The following is a 19618-nucleotide window of genomic DNA, read 5'->3' as shown; positions in this document are numbered from 1 at the left end:
GAAACCAGGAGGCTTGGTCATCCTTCCCTCCCCTCTTCTCTCCCTGCTTCCTGCCTTCATCCCACAAGGAAAGGTTTCCACCTGTGCTCATTCTTCTTTGCACCAGCACCGCCTAGGAGGCGACTGTCAGGACCAACCATAATAGCAGATATGTCATTTATTGAGACAGGCAGACTGCCCTAGCTCCATCAGTCATCACCAACCTTGGGAGGGGGGGGTTCTAGCATCTTCTCTCACACATGAGAAAACCAACATAGACTCAGGTTGTAGAACTTGCCCAAAGTTATGCAGCTGGAGATGGGGGGAGTTGGGCTTCTGATCCAGTAGAGAGGTTTTGGCCCCAAACCCCTGTCATCTACCCAACTTCAGACACAAGGCCACCATGACCAGCAGGTTCCAAGTGGCAGGACCCAAGAGCCAGACATGAGGGACCTATGCTCTAGTGGACCCGTGTCTGTGTAGATGGAGACAAAAATTCTGAGTAAAACCCTCAGTTTTTCATATTCTGTCCAGAGACCTTGGGTCGTGGCGCTTACTTCTCCCTCCTCACCTCTTCTCGCTCCTCCACATGATGCCTATACCCCTGAACCACACTCATTCTTCCTGCCTGCACACAGGGCTCCACCCTCCCCTTCACTGGAGTCTGTACAGCGTGGTGTTAAACAGGCCTACTGCCCAGCACCTCCCAGCCTCCTTCACAGACCACCTATTCTCGCTAGGCCTGGAATACCAGGTTGAACCATCCCAGTTACACCTAGACCCTAGGATAAGTCTCCTACTTTCTCTGTACCTCAGTTTCCTCCTCTGTAAAATGGGGATGATGGAGAGGTTAAGAGTGGCGTAGGTCTCTGATGAAGCTCATACTCAAGGGGAAAATAAACAAAAACAAGGTCATAATAGTAGCAGACATTGATCCAGTGCTCCCTCTGGGCCAGGCACTCATGTTCCTCTGCACATTATGTTTATGAGTTCATTTAGTCCTTGCCAGAGCTCTTGGGAGTAAGTCTTATCTCTCCCACTTTGAAGACAAGAATATGGAAGCACAGAAAATAATTGAGTAGCCCCAGGTCTCCTAGTTATTGAAGGGTGGCTCAGGCATCTGAAGCCATGTGCTGTGGCTTGAGAGTCCACAAGCCACTTTAGATACCTACTAGTGATTTGTAGAGAAAGCAAGGGATATGGTAATAGAGTTGGTTGGAGTGAGGGTTATCAGGGAAGACCACACAGAGGTGGTGTCCCTCATCTGAGACATGAATCATGGCAATCTGGCAGGCAGGGGAGGATCTAGCCAGGCAGATCTCAAGTCCTGGCTACTCATTTAGAATCACCTAAGGATAGCCTTAGGAAATGAAAAAAAAAAAAAAAAGAAAAAAAGAAAAGAAAGAAAGGAAGGAAGGAAAGAGAAAGAAGAAAGAAGTAAGGAAGAAGGAAGGAAGGAAGGAAGGAAGGAAGGAAGGAAGGGAGGGAGGGAGGGAGGGAGGAAGGAAGGAAGGAAGGAAGGAAGGAAGGAAGGAAGGAAGGAAGGAAAAAGAAATGTAATGCTTGAGCCCTACTCCAGAGCAATTCAATCTAACCTTTATGGGTAAGCCTCAGCCTCCTCTGCCTTTTTAAAAGCCTCCCAGGAGAGTCCATGCGGTGAATATTGAGAAGTGCTGGTCTGTGGGGGGCAGGCATTGCAGGGAGTGGGAACACACCTCCACCTGTTCCCAGGACACACGTGTCTCGGTAGCCTCCTTCTCCCTGCGGCCCGGCCCTGATGCATAAATGAAGGGCAGGAGAGAGGAATGAAAACCCCAGTGCGGGACAAGGTTGCCTGCAGCTTTTGCCTCCTGCATTAACAGGAGGCCGGGAGGGGGCTGAATCAATACGGCTGCCCGTCAGGCCCCCGATGACAAATGACATTCTGAACTGGTATCTCCCCAGATACTTCTAAGCTGACCCTTGGAGATAGCTAATAAAAGACCCACCTGTCTTCCAAGATTAACGACTCGGGAGAAAGACACAGGGAGGGGGAGCCAGCGAGCAGGGGCTCTGGAAACCTTTGCTGCCCCGGGAGCCCTCCCTACGGACACAGTGAGGAGCGGGAACAAAAGAAGCCGTGGGACAGAAGTCAGGACTGGCTCCACCCTTGGTTTGCCACCCTTCTGCTGGGAAGCCCATCCTGGCTCCTTTCCCTGCCCAGGGGGGCGCCCTGGGGCTCCAGTGCCGTCTTCCCGCCGGTGTCCACTCTGCCCTGAGCCTGTGCGCCAGGCCCTTCTCAGCTCTCCCTCCAGCCCTCCCTGTCCCTGTCCCCACTCTCCGCGGTTCTCTGTTTCTCTGCTTCTCTCGCAGCCTGATGCTCCTGCTCTTGTTCGGTGGGCGTGTGCGTGTTACCTGTGTTTTTCTCTGTCTCCCCGAGCCTGGTCCTATCGTCTCTGCTCTCTGGTATCTGTCTCTATGTCTTCCTTCATCTCTCTGCTTCCAGGTGCCCCTGCCTCTCTCTGTTTCTGTCTCATCCTTGTCCCTCTGTGCACCCACCTGCCTCGCCTGTGCCTTCTCCCCAACACCCCCTGTCCCCCTCTGGCTCAGCAGCTTCTCATCCTTCCAGGGGCACTCAGTCCCTAGGAGAGAGGCCTCCTCCCTCTGTGGGCGTAACCAGTGGTGCGCAGGGCTGCGGATGGAGAGGGGCAGCCGCTCTCGCACTGGTGTCCAGGTCCCCCTTGCTGTCCAATGCGTGGCGGAGCTCCTAAATCGGAACTCCTCCTGCCGACTGGCCCCCTCTAGGCTCCTCATCACCTCCCACTGTCCGCTGCAGTGCCTGCCCACAGGACAACATGCATCACATCCCTCGATGCTCCACGTCCCTTTGCCCCACCAGAGTCAGCAAGAGCCCCAAGAAATCCCAGCCCATCACGGACCATGCTTCTTACTTAGGGCAGGAGAGAGGAATGAAACGCATCACAGCTACAGCTGTGATGTACTGAATGCATATGGCCTGCTGAGTAGTCAATATGTGTTACTCATTGCCATGATAGTCCTGCAGCATAGATATCATCATCCCCATTTTTCAGGTGAGGAGACTGGGGGTCAGAGAGGTTAAGATACCTGTCCTACGTCCCACAGCTAGTGAAAGATAGAGGTGGAAATTGAGCCCATGCTGGTTGGGCCCTGCCCTTCCCACTGAATCTTTGAGATCTGTGCTGTCCCTTGAGGTCACCCCCAATCACACGGGCCAATTTAAATTCATAAAAATGGGGTCAGATTTGAAATTGAGTTTCTCCACAGCATTTGCCATGTTTCAGGTGCTCTGTGACCCGGTGGCTAGTGGCTACCATATTGGACAGCATAGATATGGCCTGTTCTCACCCATGCAGAGAGTTCTGCTGGACAGGGCTCTCTTGGATAAACACAGAGGAGTTTTCTGTATCATTTTTATGGGAGAACAAAAGAAAACCGGATATTGAAATAACCCTGGGTCTCTCCCTGGTCCCAGTGCTGGCCATGTGAGGGGTTGTATGGAAGAATGTGGACTGAAACAGTAATCCTGTCTCTGAACACCTGCGGGCAGCATCACCTGTGCCATGCAAACCTGCCTTTACAGCCCTGTTTATGCCAGGATCACCACTGAGGAACGCTCGGCTTTCATTAAGGGGAGGAGGGGTGGATGTGTATATTCTCCTAGAAGGCAGAAAAAGCACAATCTTATGCCAGAAATTGAATTTTCTTATTTCAGCTGGTGTCCAGGGCTTTGAACTCTTCCAAAACACGAGCAGCTTATCTTGTTCTACTCGATCAAAAACGTTTCATAATGCTGGCTCCTTCCACAAGGTCACCTTGAAATCTCTTCCCTGCTCAAAGCATCCTGAATCTTCCTTTCCCTAATAGAAACATTTTGAAATCTGAGTAAAATGGACTTGCCCAGCCCTGTTCCATCTCCAAGAAAATTGTATCCTGCCTCTCTATAATAAGTTACCGAGAAGAGGGAAATATTTACAGTTTCTTGCCAGCTCACCCATCTGGGCCGTCCGAATACCCCAGAACCCTCTGGCCCCACCTGCTTGCCCTGGAAGTTTTGGTGTCATGCAGATTGCTCCCCAAGAAACTCTGACCCGCCATGCTCTCTCATATTGTTCGAGAATGCATTCCTTCCTACAGCTTTCATGTATCCCTGTGCCACTTTGCTGGGTACTGTCATTCCTGCCACAGACTTCTTCTACCCTGCTGGTTCTGCCCCCAAGTTGGGCACCAAAGGGTCCCTCTAGCCCTCATGGTTATATTCCTGCTCTCAAGGAACCTCCTACCCACCCCTTCTCATCAGTTCATCGGATACATCCACACACATCGGAGATGTCCAGGGGGGCAATGGAAGGCTCAAGCAGAAACGCACTGCCTGCTCTCGGCCACAGACCTTCTCCACATGAGGGAAATGAGGCCCAGGGCAGCAAGGCTGCCTGCTCAGGCTAATGCAGGTATTCCACAGAAGGGCTACAACCCACAGCTGGTGTGTTTGGCGCCAGAGTCCTCTTTCCCCCAGACATCAGGTTATCTCAGCATCGTAACTGAAAGCATCATGAGTCTTGGGAGTGAAGCATGGAAACACGCACCATTGCCTCAGAATGGTGCTCACCCCTGACTCTTCATTTTCCATCTGTCCCATTTGTTTGAATCCTTCCAGTCTCAGCCCTTTCAATGTATGCACTTCACCCTGACCATCCACAGTTCACACCCACTTCACCTTCCCCTCCCACCGCCCCCTCCCAACCCCCACCACCTCTTGTTGACCATGTCCAGGTACACCCTCCTGTCATTCAAACTCGGCATCTTGATTTGGACACAGGAACAGCATTTGCCTACAGCTCAGAAAGGATCCTGGGCCCAAGAGGCTAGAAAGACCCACCTCCTCCTGGCTTCCCCCCAGTGGGGAAGCTAGTATAGGGAAAGACACAGGGAGCCTCTGTTTCCCAAGTTTTCTCTGACAATACCTCAAGAAATTTTTTTTTCTTTTTAACAGTAACCTCTAAGTCCCTTTCTGACTAGAAGGACTCATGACTTTCTATCTAATATCTACTCTCCCTCTTATGGCTCATTGGCCCCGGATATATTATCTCACATTTGTCTGCATTACACAGCCTTCTCCCCTGACTGAGTCACCTGTGGTAACTGAGGCCAGTCCCATCCCAATCCATTTCTGAGTGTGTATGCACATGCATATGTATGTACTTGAGCTTGCTTCCACTGTTCCCAGCAGAGCAGGTCCTCTGATGCAGGGTGAAAAGTACCGCCCTGAGTTCAGGTCAGGTTGGGGACATAGAGGGAGGAGGCCTAATGTCACAATAACTACATTTCTTCCCCATTGTTCTGATGTGTAAAATGAAAGTAGTTGCTACGTTGAGGTTATCATAGGGACCAAATAAGATGAGTATTACATGTAATCAATACTATATGAATACTTGCTATCATTACTATTCAGTCAGGACAGTTACTCCGGGAAGTTATGATAGATAAAGCCCCCAGATTCACAGAATGGTAAAGTAATGGCCACCATAACCAAGCACTTTCTAGGGTCTAAGTACTATGTGCTAAGTACTTCATTTTTCAACCAAGAATAAACCTCCCTATGTCCCAGCCCTGATTATAAGAATAATGCTGGGACACCTGAGTGACTCAGTGGTTGAGCATCTGCCTTTGGCTCAGTTTGTGATCCCAGGGTCCTGGGATCGAATCCCATATCAGGCTCCCCACAGAGAGCCTGCTTCTCCCTCTGCCTATGTCTGCCTCTCTCTCTCTCTCTCTCTGTCTCTCTCTCTGTGTGTGTGTGTGTGTGTGTGTGTGTGTGTGAGGAATAAATAAGTATAATCTGGGCAGCCCAGGTGGCTCAGCATTTTAGCGTTGCCTTCAGCCCAGGGCCTGATCCTGGAGTCCCGGGATCGAGTCCCATGTCGGGCTCCCTGCATGGAGCCTGCTTCTCCCTCTGCCTATGTCTCTGCCTCACTCTCTCTCTCTGTGTGTGTCTCTCATGTGAATAAATAAAAAATCTTAAATAAATAAATAAATATAACCTAAAAAAAAGAATAATGCTAATTATAGGGAAAGAAACTTAGAGCTGATTCCTGGATAAAACTGAAAAGGACAAGTGCCTAGCACAGTATCTGATTCACTGTGAGAACTTAATGAATATCTGTAAAATAATGACAAGGCTGAAAGAATAATTAAATGAAAGTCTATATACACTGCCCAGAGCAACCACTCTTAATATTTTAATGTGTGCATTTCCAGAATCTTTTCTGTACTTGTAGTTGTAAGCTTATAAAATTTTTAGAAAAGTGTAATTATATTGTATATCATGATTTGTGAATCGCTTTTCATTCCCATGTACTGATTTGTTGTGGTCATATTTCCATGCTGGTAACTCTAGAAGGAAGAATGTGTAGTAGCTACTCCACTGTTGGCCACATCCAAGTAGACCAATGAAAAAGAGAGTTTCTTAAACTAATGGTTTTATCAACTATCAAGCTAAAATGAGAATATAAAATTTAAGTTTTGAAAACCTCTAATAAGCACGTACTGGTAACTGTGGTGTGTTACTGGTATTGCATCACTAATAACATGTGTGCACATGCTCATGTGCAGACACACACACGCAGAATGGGTATAAAGACTTTTGCACAGCTGCATGCTGTCCCGTTAAATGGAGGTTCTATACTGTGATTAATTCCTATTGGATGGATACTTAGGTTATGTCAAAAGTGTGATCCATATGACTATAATCATTGATTAAAAAGCATGAAAGAATTTCACTTTTCCAATAACTGCTACTAACTTCACATTTTCAAATTTCCCTTTTCTGGGAATGCTTGGGTGGCTCAGTGGTTTGAGTGTCTGCCTTTGGCTCAGGCCCTAATTTCAGGGTCCTGGGATCAAGTCCCATATCGGGCTCCTCATGGGGAGCCTGTTTCTCCCTCTGCCTGTGTCTCTGCCTCTTTCTGTGTGTCTCTCATGAATGAATGAATGAATGAATGAATAAATAAATAAATAAATAAATAAATAAATAAATAAATAAATAAAATCTTTAAAAAACAACAACAATAACAAGAAATTTCCCTTTTCTGTATCCTAGCAGGCTTCCTCGAGATCCCTGACCTAGACCAGACAGACACATTCTGGTATCAAGTCTCGTTCTGGTCGTTAAGGCTCCCATCTTGGTCACGTCACAGTTTCAATCCCATATGTTGTTGGAAGTCCCCTCCTCCCACCCTTGCCATCTCGAGCTGCTAGAACTGGAGAGAACAAAGTGGTTCTTGTCCCTTCCACCTGCTGGTCAGTCTGCACCATGACTGTACCCAGTGCCTTAAGTCCAGTTCACGAGGCACTAGAGTCATGGGCAGCAATTGGGGAGAGAGTCACCCATCTTATAAATGCTTCTCGTGACCTCTTCTTTCTTGCCTCCCTCCTTTGGCTGCAGAGAGAGGAATCTCTGGGGAGGGGAGGAGGAAGGGAGACTCTCACCAATGTTGCACCTCCCAACAGGTGACCTCATTTCCCACGCTGTCCTTTTATATTTTCGCTGAGGCATGGGTAGAAAGGATCAGTGCCCTTGTGCTAAAGCAACGCCTCTAACCTATGGTATGCTGAAGTCCGCTCATCCTGGCTTGTGAGCGCCAACGGGTAGTACCTCTTCCAAGCTCCATGTAGGTGAGAGCACGTTGGTACCTGGGCATCAGCCCTGGTGGGAATATTTATACCATGGAAACTGATGTCATCAGACAGACTGCCTTCACCCTGACCCCAGAGCCAGTTGTTAGACACTAGCCAGCACACCACTGCCTCTGTCCAGTATTTGGCGGTCACCATAATTAAATTGTGGGATGCTTACTACCTTTATGTTCTCAGCCTTTAGAGGCCAATTATAGGAACTTGGGAAAGATCACATCACCATAACAAACATTTCATATTCTAAATGATACTTCGATGAGCAATTATTTTTTTCCTGTTTAACCTGCCCATTTGAGTGATTATTTCCTTTGGCTAAGTTCCTGGAAATGGAAACACTGAATCCCAAGGTATGTCTGGTTTAGCTTCATATACATATGGTTCAGTTGCCTTTCAGAAAATATGGATCAATGTACATGCCTGTCAACCACCATGCCTGGCACACTGCACCCTTGCCATAACTAAATATGATTTTATTTTTTTAACATTCTTTTTTAAAAATAAATTTATTTTTTATTGGTGTTCAATTTGCCAACATATAGAATGACACTCAGTGCTCATCCAATCAAGTGCCCCCCTCAGTGCCCATCACCCATTCACCCCTACCCCCCGCCCACCTCCCCTTCCACCACCCCTAGTTCGTTTCCCAGAGTTAGGAGTCTCTCATGTTCTGTCTCCCTCCCTGATATTTCCCACTCATTTTTTCTCCTTTCCCCTTTATTCCCTTTCACTATTTTTTATATTCCCCAAATGAATGAGACCATATAATGTTTGTCCTTCTCCGATTGACTTATTTCACTCAGCATGATACCCTCCAGTTCCATCCATGTCGAAGCAAATGGTGGGTATTTGTCATTTCTAATGGCTGAGTAATATTCCATTGTATACATTTTAAATATACATTTTATCTTTGAGGCAAAGGTGCATTTTGTTTTGATTCATATCTCTTTGACTACCCATATGTCTGGATAGTTTGATAGAACATATATGGATTAATAGAATTTCCTGAATATCCTCTTATTTCACCAATTTCCAACAAGGCAAAGTGAGAAAGACACCAAGCAGGTGAGGACAGGGAATGGGAGGCTAGCTCTGCCAACTGGCCCCCTACATGTTCCACACCTGTCCTGAGCTGTGCCTGAGCAGAGCACCAAGATCTGTGCATCTTAGAGACACCTTTGTAGAGACCTACTTTAATTAAAACCTTTCTTACATAATACATTATCTATAAAAGCAATTTGGTTAGAATATTGATTTTGCTGTGTGGTTACAGAGAGCCCATAGGAAATCTTATTCCGCCATTGGCGGCTTTCTGGTCACAGAATCCGTGAGCTTCTTGTAAGGGTTCTGTACTCACCGACACTCATATGCCTGGACACACACACCCACATTCAGACACACACATCCACACTCATGCATATGCCTTTTCTTCCCTTCACATTCAGTGCTGCTGCCATGTTCAATATCCTCCAGCTCTTTGAACATGAGGCACTTGCTTTTTCCTTGAGAGTTCTGCGCACACTATTTCTTCTGCTTGGACCGTTCTCCTACTCATCATCTTGCTAAATCTTGTGTACTCTTCATGTCTTATTCTAAGAGTCACTCCCTTCAGATGCCTGCCTTAGTTCTCTGGGCCACCTTGGGGTCTCTTGCTATACATATATTATCCCTGTTGGACACGTGTCTTCCCCTTGGAGACCCTTGCTGTGCTTTATGACAATTACATCGGAAGGCAGGGGTTTATGTCTGCTGGGCTCCCTGCTGTATCTCCAGCGCCTCGGGAGTACACATGTAGGTGTGCAAAAGACATTTATTTGCTGAATGGTCTGGGAAACTGGATGCTCTGATTGAGTACATGTAGCTAATAAGCAATAGAAGCAGGACTTCAATATCCAGACTCTGACTCCAGAGCCCATCTCTTTAACCTCTGAACCTGGACTCTTCCCTCACCAACACTTGGTTTTTTTTTTTTTTAATGCATTCTTTTGACAATTTTTAAAAATATTTTATTTATTTGAGACTGAGAGGAGAGAGAGAGAGCGCACAAGCAGGGGGAGCAGCAGGCAGAGGGAGAGGGAGAAGCAGATTTCCTGCTGAGCAGAGAGCCTGATGCAGAGCTTGATCACAGGACTCTGAGATCATGACCTGAGCCGAAGGCAAACACCCAACTGAGTTACCCAGGTGTCCCCCTTTTGACTGTTTATAAACACATGTATGTACAGACCCATTATGTGGACACACACATACACCAAAACACATACCAGCCAGAGGAAAGGGTACTCACATGACTTTCCAACTGGGAGTTTCTTCACCCATCAACCCATTATCTTCCCCACAGCCCTAGCTCCCTGAATAAAAGGATTCTCCACCGTGTTTACTGTGGTAATAATCTTTTCATATAACACAGTGCCTTGCCTGTAGCAGGCACTCAAAAGTATGTGTTAAATGAACAGATGAAGCTGTTCAGTAAACAGTCACCGAAAATCTACACGGCATGGGGCTAGGTGCTAATAGGATTGCGGAGATGAATAAAAACAGCTCTTGACCTCAAGTATCTTGCTGTCTGGTTGGGGAAACTGGCAAATAAATCTTTGCCCTTTTGGATATGCAGACAGTCTGATCCTTTCGTGACCCTGCTTCATGCCTGTGTGCAGACAAAACAAAGGCACACACATTTGTGTACGTGAGATCAAATCTCCAAGCATCCTCCACACACACTCCTGCATACCTAGGCCCCCTGTCCGAGCTAGAAATAAACAGGTTGAAGCATTTGCAGCCCAACCCAGTTTATTTGCTCCAAGTTCAAAGGAGTTTATTAATTTCAGCCCCTTTCATGTGGAACTTGCAAAGCCTCCCGTAGGAGATATCCATAGCAACTGCGGTAACCATCTGCAAAGGAAGATGTTAACCTTTTGGAGCCTGCTGCCCACTCTATATGTCCCCCTTAGCATATTTACAGCATGTCTCAGGATCTCTGAAATAATGAGGCTTGCCAACCCCTGAGAAGCAGCTGCACTGGGCAGTGGTGAAGTCTGGGGCAGGGGCATGCCTCCTGCATGAGCCCAGAACCCGTGCCCCATGCAGGCGGTTGCCCGATGAGGGAAGCCTGGGGCCTGCTGGTGTTGGAAGCCAGAGGTAGAAAGAAGAGTTAGGAGGATGTGGGAATTAGCTTCAGCTTTGCCCCCAAGCTGCAGGCTGAACTTTCTGAAATTGCTAAAAGGTCTCACTTTGGGTCCTGCTGCCTCTAATTTGACCTTTTCAGCAAGAGTGAAAAATGCTCGGTGCCTCATCTTTGGATTCAGAATGGATTGTTTCTTCAAGCAGGTCAGCCATTTCTACTCACTTTTTGGCCTTTGGCACACCACCATAATTTTATCTCATCCTGGGGTGAGGAATTCATTTGAGAATGTTCTTCTTTCCAGTTCCGGAGAGAGGGGAAGCTTGAGCGCACATGGCACAGGTTGGGGAGAAGGTGCCTCAGTTCCTGCTTTGGAGGATGCTTGGTAGAGAGGAGAGGTCTGGGGGCCACGCAGATCTGGATTCAAACCCCAAGTCCATTTACATTCTCGCTGTGTATCTCTAAATGAACTCCTCTTTCAGCCTCCATTTCTTCATTGGCAAAACGGACACAATGATACATCCCTTACACACCTATTGAGGAGATCAAAAGAAATCATGCATGCAAGTGGGTTAGTAGTTGTGGTATACAGTAGGTGCTCAACAAATAGTAGTTGACTTTCTTCTCTCTCCTGCTCTGTCTGCTACTCTTCACTTTGTGCCAACTACAGATACTGATATAAATGAACCCCTTGAGCACCTCGAGGTGCTGTCAGTCTAGCAGGTGAGAATGATGAGCAAACAATTACGAGGCAGCAGAGTGAGTGGCTAATTTGATGTGAGGTTGTCAGGGAATCTTCCCAGAAGGGGTGGTGTTGACCCAGGACAGGGTGACCAAGTAGACTAGGAGGGGAATCCATTTCCTGTAAGAGCAGTAATTCTCAACTGGGGGTAGCTTTGCCCCCAGTGGACATTTGGCAATATCTAGAGACAGTTTTGGTTGTCACAGCTGGTGACAGGTGCTACTAACATCTAAGTAGCCAGAGATGCTGCTAACATTCTACAATGCACAGGGTGGCCCCCTACAACATCCCCAAATGTCAGTAGTGTCAAGGTTGAGAAACCATGGTATAGAGTATCATAATATTCATCACAAAAATGATAATCCCTACTGATCATAGAGTACCTACTCTGAGCCAAACATGGCACTATGAGCATTATTGCATTTACTTATAACCAATGTATGGGGTCATTCTCAGTGACTCCATGTTAAAGCTAAGGAATCTGAGACTCAGGTAGCTTAAGAAACTTGCCTGAGACCTCCCAAAATCATAAGTCAAGTTTGAAATTCAAGTCTACCTGGCTCCAAACCACACTTAAAAAACAAAACAAAACAAAACAAAACAAAATAAAACAAAACAAAACAAAAAACACCTCACCATGCCATCTCAATTGTCTATTGTGGAAAGATCTGAGCCTTGCCTTGACCGCCCACTGAATATGTGGTATTTAGGATAGGTTAGACAAGCTAAAAGGTACTACTTACAGCCTTTGAAGGTACCACCTGGGCCCTTTCTTCAGACAGGGAGATAACTCTAGTTCAGCCCACTATTAGGGCATTTCCTTGAGTGAAGAATAAATAGAATGGGGGCAGCTAGTCCTCCTGCCCCATCCCTCAGGTCTCCATGCAAGTCCTGCTAGTCCTGCCATTGCCACCACTACTACTTCAGCCAACAGCAAAGAAGCACTCATTCAGTCATGTCTTTTAATCACTTGACGTTGGTCAGTTTTCCAGCAACTCAGAGGAGTAGGTCTATGATTGCATGACACTAGCATCTAGGGGGTACAGACCAAGGAAGCTGCTAACCATTCAACAATATAAGACAGCTGCCCACAACACAGAATTCTGACCCCAAATGTCAATTTTTGAGAACCATGGTTGAGAACCTTGTAAGGTCCAACTCTGCTCTAAGTGCATTATCTCTTCAGCATGCAGTGGGTTTGACAGTTTCCAGTTTGTGTTGAGTAAATGTTTTTTTGAAAATTTTCTCAAGACAGAAAACTCCTTGCATCATTCCTGGAAGCATAGAAGAGCAGCATGAAAGTTAAAAATTCTTTTTTTAAATTCATTTTTGACAATGGGATGACTTTTGTGGCAAAATTATGAGAAAGGCCAGGAACATGAACATTGCAAATCCACCTGTTTATGGCTGTGTGAGGGCATTTTGTTTTTTTAAGATGGTAATTGGGAAGGCTAGCAGTGAGCCTGAGTGAAATATTCATGACCCCCATCTAATTTCTAATTCAATTAAAAGGTGCTAATGTAGTTAACTGTGACAACAATTATTTTTGTTAATGAATATATTTAAATGCTTATCAGCAAAGGTGATAAGGAGTGCCCACAAGACCCAGCTACAAACTTGAATTTCAAATTGGTTTCAAAGTTTAAAGGTTGTTTTCAGAAAGCTGTGAACCAAATTCTGAATTTACAAAATGGATAATTTCAGAATTAGCTATTCAGTTCTACAAGCAGTCTTCCATTTTCTTGAGGATTCAAGACAGGATTCTTTTAAAGTGTAAGTTCTTCAATTGCATTTGAAATAGGATTTGATTTATAAAAATTCAAATTATAGTGACTTTACAAGAACCCAAGGGCAAGAAACAGGGCAAATTCCAGTGTTTGTTTCTGAGAAGAAGACAGGGTTTCTCTGTCTGGGATAGCATGAGATTGCTCTCGGAATGGGAGGTTGTATCCTGGGGGCCCCTTTCAAGAGGAATTGAATAGCATCTTATCCTAAAAATTTAGCTGGTCCTGTGGGATAGAGGGGTGAACAACAGGCAGATGTACCAGAGCTGGTATACCAGATGTCTAGACATAGTCTCATCCTTATACTGGCATTTAAACCATGTACTTGGTATTGCCTAGTTTTAAACACAGTCATCAAAATGTGAAATTGCCTATTTTAAATTTTACAGTGTTTGCGTGACTTTTAAAAGATGGGTTTCTAGCTTCTAGATGAAAAATGTCTCTTTTCATGTTCTTGATCTTTACTTTCACTGTTCTGCTAGCAACAATAGCTACAATGATGGGTGTGATGCCATCTTTGTGACCAACAAATCTGCTTTTGACATTTAATTCCACCACTCACTAGCTGTGTGATTTGAGGCAAAACATTAAACCTGTTTGAACCAGTTTTTTCATCAGTGAAGGGAAGGTTATAATATCTTGCATACCTTTGACAGGTTTGTTGGAGGGTTTAGAGAGGTAACCCATGAAGTTAAGTGCCTAACAACTAAAGTGCCTAGCAGTATCTTGACATATAAATGTTCATTAAATGATGGTGATGGTAGTATTAGTTATTGTAGTTGTTATTAATCCCAACATACTTTAATCTCAGACCATCCCTCAGAGTAGATAACATTATTTCCATTTTATTCATAAGGAGACTGAGACTCAGAGAAGATTCACTTACTTGTCTAATGTAACGTAAGTGGTAAATGGTGGGATTAAGATTTCAACCAGATTGGTTTGGTTCCAAAGAACATGTTCTGTTCACATAAAGTATCCCTTCCACATACAATACATATTTATCTCCCCTCAACTAGACTGAAATCTCTGCACACCTTACAAGTCCTGGTATTTCCAAGTAGCTTATGGATCCTTTATAGACATCGTTTGAGAATGACCAGTTTTCACCATTGCTCTGAACAAAACTCACTCACTTCCTGTATGTCGACATTGGTTTGTTCTCTTTGAGATAATGCAGAAAATAGGACAAAAGATTGTCAAGCAGTAGAGTCTTTGATGCTGTTTGGAGAAAGATCCAGGGTACTGATCTCTGCATGAAGACCTCATTCTAACTATAGAGACCTCTTGAGTAATGTCTAAAAAAAATGTTTATAAATCTGACCCTTCTGCTGAATCCAGTCAGGCCTTAGAAATGCTAAGTTCTTGGAAAAGTAGGAGTAGGAGAAAAAGGCTAAGACATGAATATTTGACTGGTGATGTTGACTCTGTAAAATGAATCAGCGGAGGCCGTCTGGCTCATGCTCCTGGAAATCCCAGGAGTAGCCTAGTCTGGAGCTTTCCCTGGAGATCCCAGGGAAGGGAGAGTACATAACATTTAACTCTTTGTGGTAAAGACTCCAGATAGGAATGCTGTTGATGTGGCTTACAATGCCAAAAGAAGGCTCAAAGACTTGAAGAAGAAATCTGCACTGAGGGAGATACTGCCAGGTGACACAGTGAGGGAGAAGAAAGGCATTCAAATCTCAATAGTGCATGAACCTTGACAACATTATGTGAAGTCAGAGAAGCCACTCTCAAGAGACCAACCATATGTTATATGATTTCAAAAAACTCAGAGAAATCTGTTTGGATAGACAGTACATTAGTGGTTGCTTAGGGCTGGGCTAGGAAGGAGGAACAGGAGGGTGATAGCTGAAGAGTTACAGGGCTTCTTTCGGAGGTGATGAAAATGCTCTAAACTTGACTGTGGGATGGTTGCACATGTCTATGAAAATACTAAAACCACTGAACTGTATATACTTTAAATGTGTGCACTGTATGGCATGTGAATTATATCTAAATGAAGCTGTTTGAAAAATCTCAACCACCAACATGGGCAATCTGTTGCCCATGACCATGACCCTTACTCAGTGCCCATTGATTGCTTTTTCAAACCCTTTTGTGGTCTTGTTTCCTTATTCCACCAATCTTACCAAATTGATATTATCCATATGGTCCCAAAGTGCCCATAATGATAAATATCTTGAAAGCTAAAGAGTCTTTTTTTTAAGAGCATACTGATTTTTCTGATCACCCTAGTTTAATTTGTTTTTGTATATTTCAGATATACATTTGAAAGTTTAAGGAAATTTATATACCATCACCACCCTAAAACCATCTGTTCTCATACTTTTAAAACTGCTCTGGGAATCATTGGAGATTGGGAGAGGAAATCACTTCAACATTATGTTGAACTTCCCACTCGGTATCCTCAAGGGAGGCACAGAATAACACATAGACCTTGGGAGCTAATTTCCTGACAAAATTTAGAAGTTACCACCTGTGAGATCTAGGGAAAATTACTTAACCTCTCTGAGTCTGCTGTCTCATCTACAGAAAGAAGATATTTATAATACCTCTTGGGTTTGTTGTGTAAATGAAGTAAGATGATGTCTATAAATCACTTATCCTGACATGTAGTAGGCGCTCGGTGGATCAAAGCTATTTATTATAATTGCTATGGTTACTTTATAGTTGGTTAGAGGGTGTATACTTCTGAAGTTTAATCTTTATGGCTTCCTTAGGACCTCTACCCTAGGGAATATCCTAGGAATACATACCTCCTAGTAGACTCTTCCTTTCTTAAAGTGACTACCATTCTGCCTTGACTGAGAATGCAGATAAATAAAAGCCTCTCTGGTAGCCACATGGGGGTATACTGAAAAGCTGAAACTTCATGGCTGCATCTGTTTAGATTCTGCAGAACCCCTTGACCACTTGGTAGCCAGAGGTGGTTGTTCCTTACAAGTAAAAGTCAAAGTTCACTTATTATCTAGATTTCTGATTCCTCTAGGATGACTGAGCACACATTTCTGAATGGCAACAGCCAGCTGGAACTGAAAAGCAGCCGCTACCTTTACAAAGGATGTGCCTCCTCCAGTTCCCCCAGTTTCCACCCTTCTTCTTGACTTATTTATGTTGCCTTTTGGTGTTTGGATGCCCTCGAGTTTATGACCCCCAAACTAAGCCTCTGTGATCCACAGGAATGAACTGCTCGTAGTAGTAAAAATATTGATAGGCTTTCTTGGTGTTCCTAGAAAAATCACAGTCCATGAGGCCAAGTACAGGAATTAAGGTATTTTGTCTAGAAGGATACAGGAGTAAAAACCCAACTAGGACTGGAAACTCATTCAGAACCCCATTCCATGGTGTATGATGCTAGGCGATGAAACTTCTGAGACAGAGAAATGTTTTACTTCTCCCCCAACTTCACATATCATCCTTTAACACACCATCGCTAAACCAGACCCCGAGGGGACAAGGTCAGGCAATCTGCATCTCTTTCTCCCTTCTTAGCTATGTCAAAGGGGAAAGACTCTATAGCTGCTGTCATTGCTAGTGTCTAATGGCAGAGCTCTGAGACCCTCTCCCCCCTCTAGTCCAGAAGCAGATCAGCTCACATTTTAAATTCTCTAATAGAAGCACAAATGAGGTTTATGAACCATTAAACTTAGGTCAGTTTTCCAAAGTCTCAAAAAGCATTTTAAAACAATTAATTACTTTGCTTCACTGGAAACAGATTGCAGATCAGTGCAATTAGGCAGATGCTGGAGGTGAAACATTTCACTAAGATGGACAATGAGCTTCCACCCTAGAAGTTGGGGGAGGGAGGGTGAAGCTGATTCCTCACATCTACCCCCACCTCAACCTGGCAATGTCATGATCATTTCAAAGCAGTATCTGTTTGCATTTTCCAAGCCCCTTTCTTCGTACAGTTTTGAAGCATAATCTTGATTTTTCACTGTGCTTGGGAAAAGAAGAGTTCTGAGCAAATGAATTTGTAGGTTAAGAGAAAGGTGCTCTTAAATTCCTTCAGTTCTGTTGAAAATTTCTTTTAGAAATTTGAATCCACCATTATTTTGCATTTGGAGAAGCTTAAGAAAAAAGCTGGTTAACAAGGCACCTGTGCTGAGCTTGGAATACAGGTGGGCTGAGACACTGACTCCTTATTTCTCAAGGCTCTTGGAGCAGAAGGCAATGCCCAGAGGCCAACACATGGGGTGACTGACTTCCTTCATTGTCCCACCTCTGCTACCATCAATGCTGTAGAGGCATGGACAAGTCAGTTCTCTTATAGGAGTCTCAGTCTGTTCATCTATAAAATGAATAGATTGGACTAGATCTCAGATTTCCTATCGAGCCCTGACATTCTATGATTACTCATAGTACTTATTCTGTAGACGCAAAAGGCATAAGAAATCAGGCTACTACTTTCAGTTCAAGATGGCTGATTGAGCACATCTTGACAGAAGAAATAGAAGAGCAAGAATTAATCAGTGGTGGTGCTAGAAAATGGGGGAGGGGAGGGACGTTGCAATCAGCAGGGCAAAAATGTTGAGAAATGTGTGGAAGAGATAAAATATATGGCATCAGATTAATGGCAATACCTTAACAGCCTTTAGGAAACTATAACCGCAAGCAGATAAAAGAGGAGACAATTGTAAAACTTAGTTCTCTCAAAAGAACTCTGGAGAATAAACCAAAATCAGAGACAGCAATCTGGGAGAAGCAGTGATGTCTGGGTAACAGACACAACAGAATAATCACCAAAAAATCCTCATTCAGGAGGGACTGGCTGCAGCACCTAATTCCCCAGGCTCTCTGTGAAGGCCATTTTCTATATGAAGTTGGGACTAGAATCTAGGCAGCTAGAGAGAGAAATGCGTCACTGCCCCTGAGTAACCTTTGCCAAATACAACCAAGATGGAGCACCCACAAGCAGAAGCCAGTCTTCCCTCCCTCATATCATGAAGGGAAGCCCACATACATGGACCTCCTCACCACACAAAGCAGACATTTCCACCATCTGGGGAAGCCCACATGGATATACCTCCTCTCCATGCAAAGCAGCCATTTCCACCATCTGGGGGACAGTGACTGTCACATGTTTGGAGGGAAGCTGTTTTAGCTGCCAAAATGAATCAGTCCAGATCAGCACCACGCAGTAGAACAATCTGTGGTGATAGAATTGCTCTAAAAATCTGCACCACCCAAGAGCATCACCTCTAGCCACATTTATTCTCTTGACCATTTCTCTTGAAATGTAGCTAGTGTGACACAGGAACTGAGTTTTAATTTCATTTAATTTTAATTCATTTAAATGGAAACTTAGACACCTGTGAGTAGCAGGTGTCACCTTACGGCTCCTTAAATCATTGCCATGTTGGATAGCAAATCTCCCTGCATCCTTGTTTATACATGTAAATAACTACACCACCAAATAGTTTAAGGAACAATATAACATTAAACTGAGCAAACTGAGATAAATCCTGACCAAAGTTAATATAGGAAACAGAAGGTAACTTCAAGGGGAACCTGGGTGGCTTAGTGGTTGAGCGTCTACCTTTGGCTCAGTCATGATCCCGGGGTCCTGGGATTGAGTGCTACATCAGGCTCCCCTCAGGGAGCCTGCTTCTCCTCTGCCTATGTATCTGCCTCTCTCTGTGTCTCTCATGAATAAATTTTAAAAATAAAAAAAAGAAGGTGACCTCAAAGAATGTGAATTAGTACCCTCAGATCTGAGAGGACATATACTCCATGCAAAAACCTGGGGTTATTCATAAGAGTCCTTTAATAATATAAAACATCTTGGAAATTAACATGATTGGTAACATTAAAAACTAACCAGAAGGTCTGAATGGCAGGATTTAAAAGTATTGACTCAGCAATCAGGAATTTGTAACCAAAGCATTCTACCAATCCAGAGCAATGATATAAACATTACAACAGAAAACTTGACACATGAAAGATGGAGCCAAGAGACTGAATGTTCACCAAAGAGTGATTCTAGAAGGAAAGAACAGACATAATGGAGGTAAGGAGGAAGCTGAAGAAAAAACAGGGAAAAACACCTAAATAATGGCTGATAATGCAGGTGTAAAATTTCAATGCATTTGTTACAGTGGAGTTAATAAAAATAGAAGAGGCATGCCATAAAACCAAATATTTAAAATCCATGCATATTTATAACAAGATGTTAATCTTAGGCCAAAACTCTACATAATAGGACCTGGAAAGTAGAGAGTGGAGGGTGGAGGAAATGGAGGTACGTCATCAGGATGGTCTTTTCAGAGAGGAGGCTTT

This window comes from Vulpes lagopus, chromosome 3 (assembly GCF_018345385.1).
Source record: "Vulpes lagopus strain Blue_001 chromosome 3, ASM1834538v1, whole genome shotgun sequence".
In the NCBI taxonomy this organism is placed as follows: Eukaryota; Metazoa; Chordata; class Mammalia; order Carnivora; family Canidae; genus Vulpes; species Vulpes lagopus.
The sequence above is the reverse complement of the archived record's forward strand: the minus strand, read 5'-3'. Positions refer to the sequence as shown.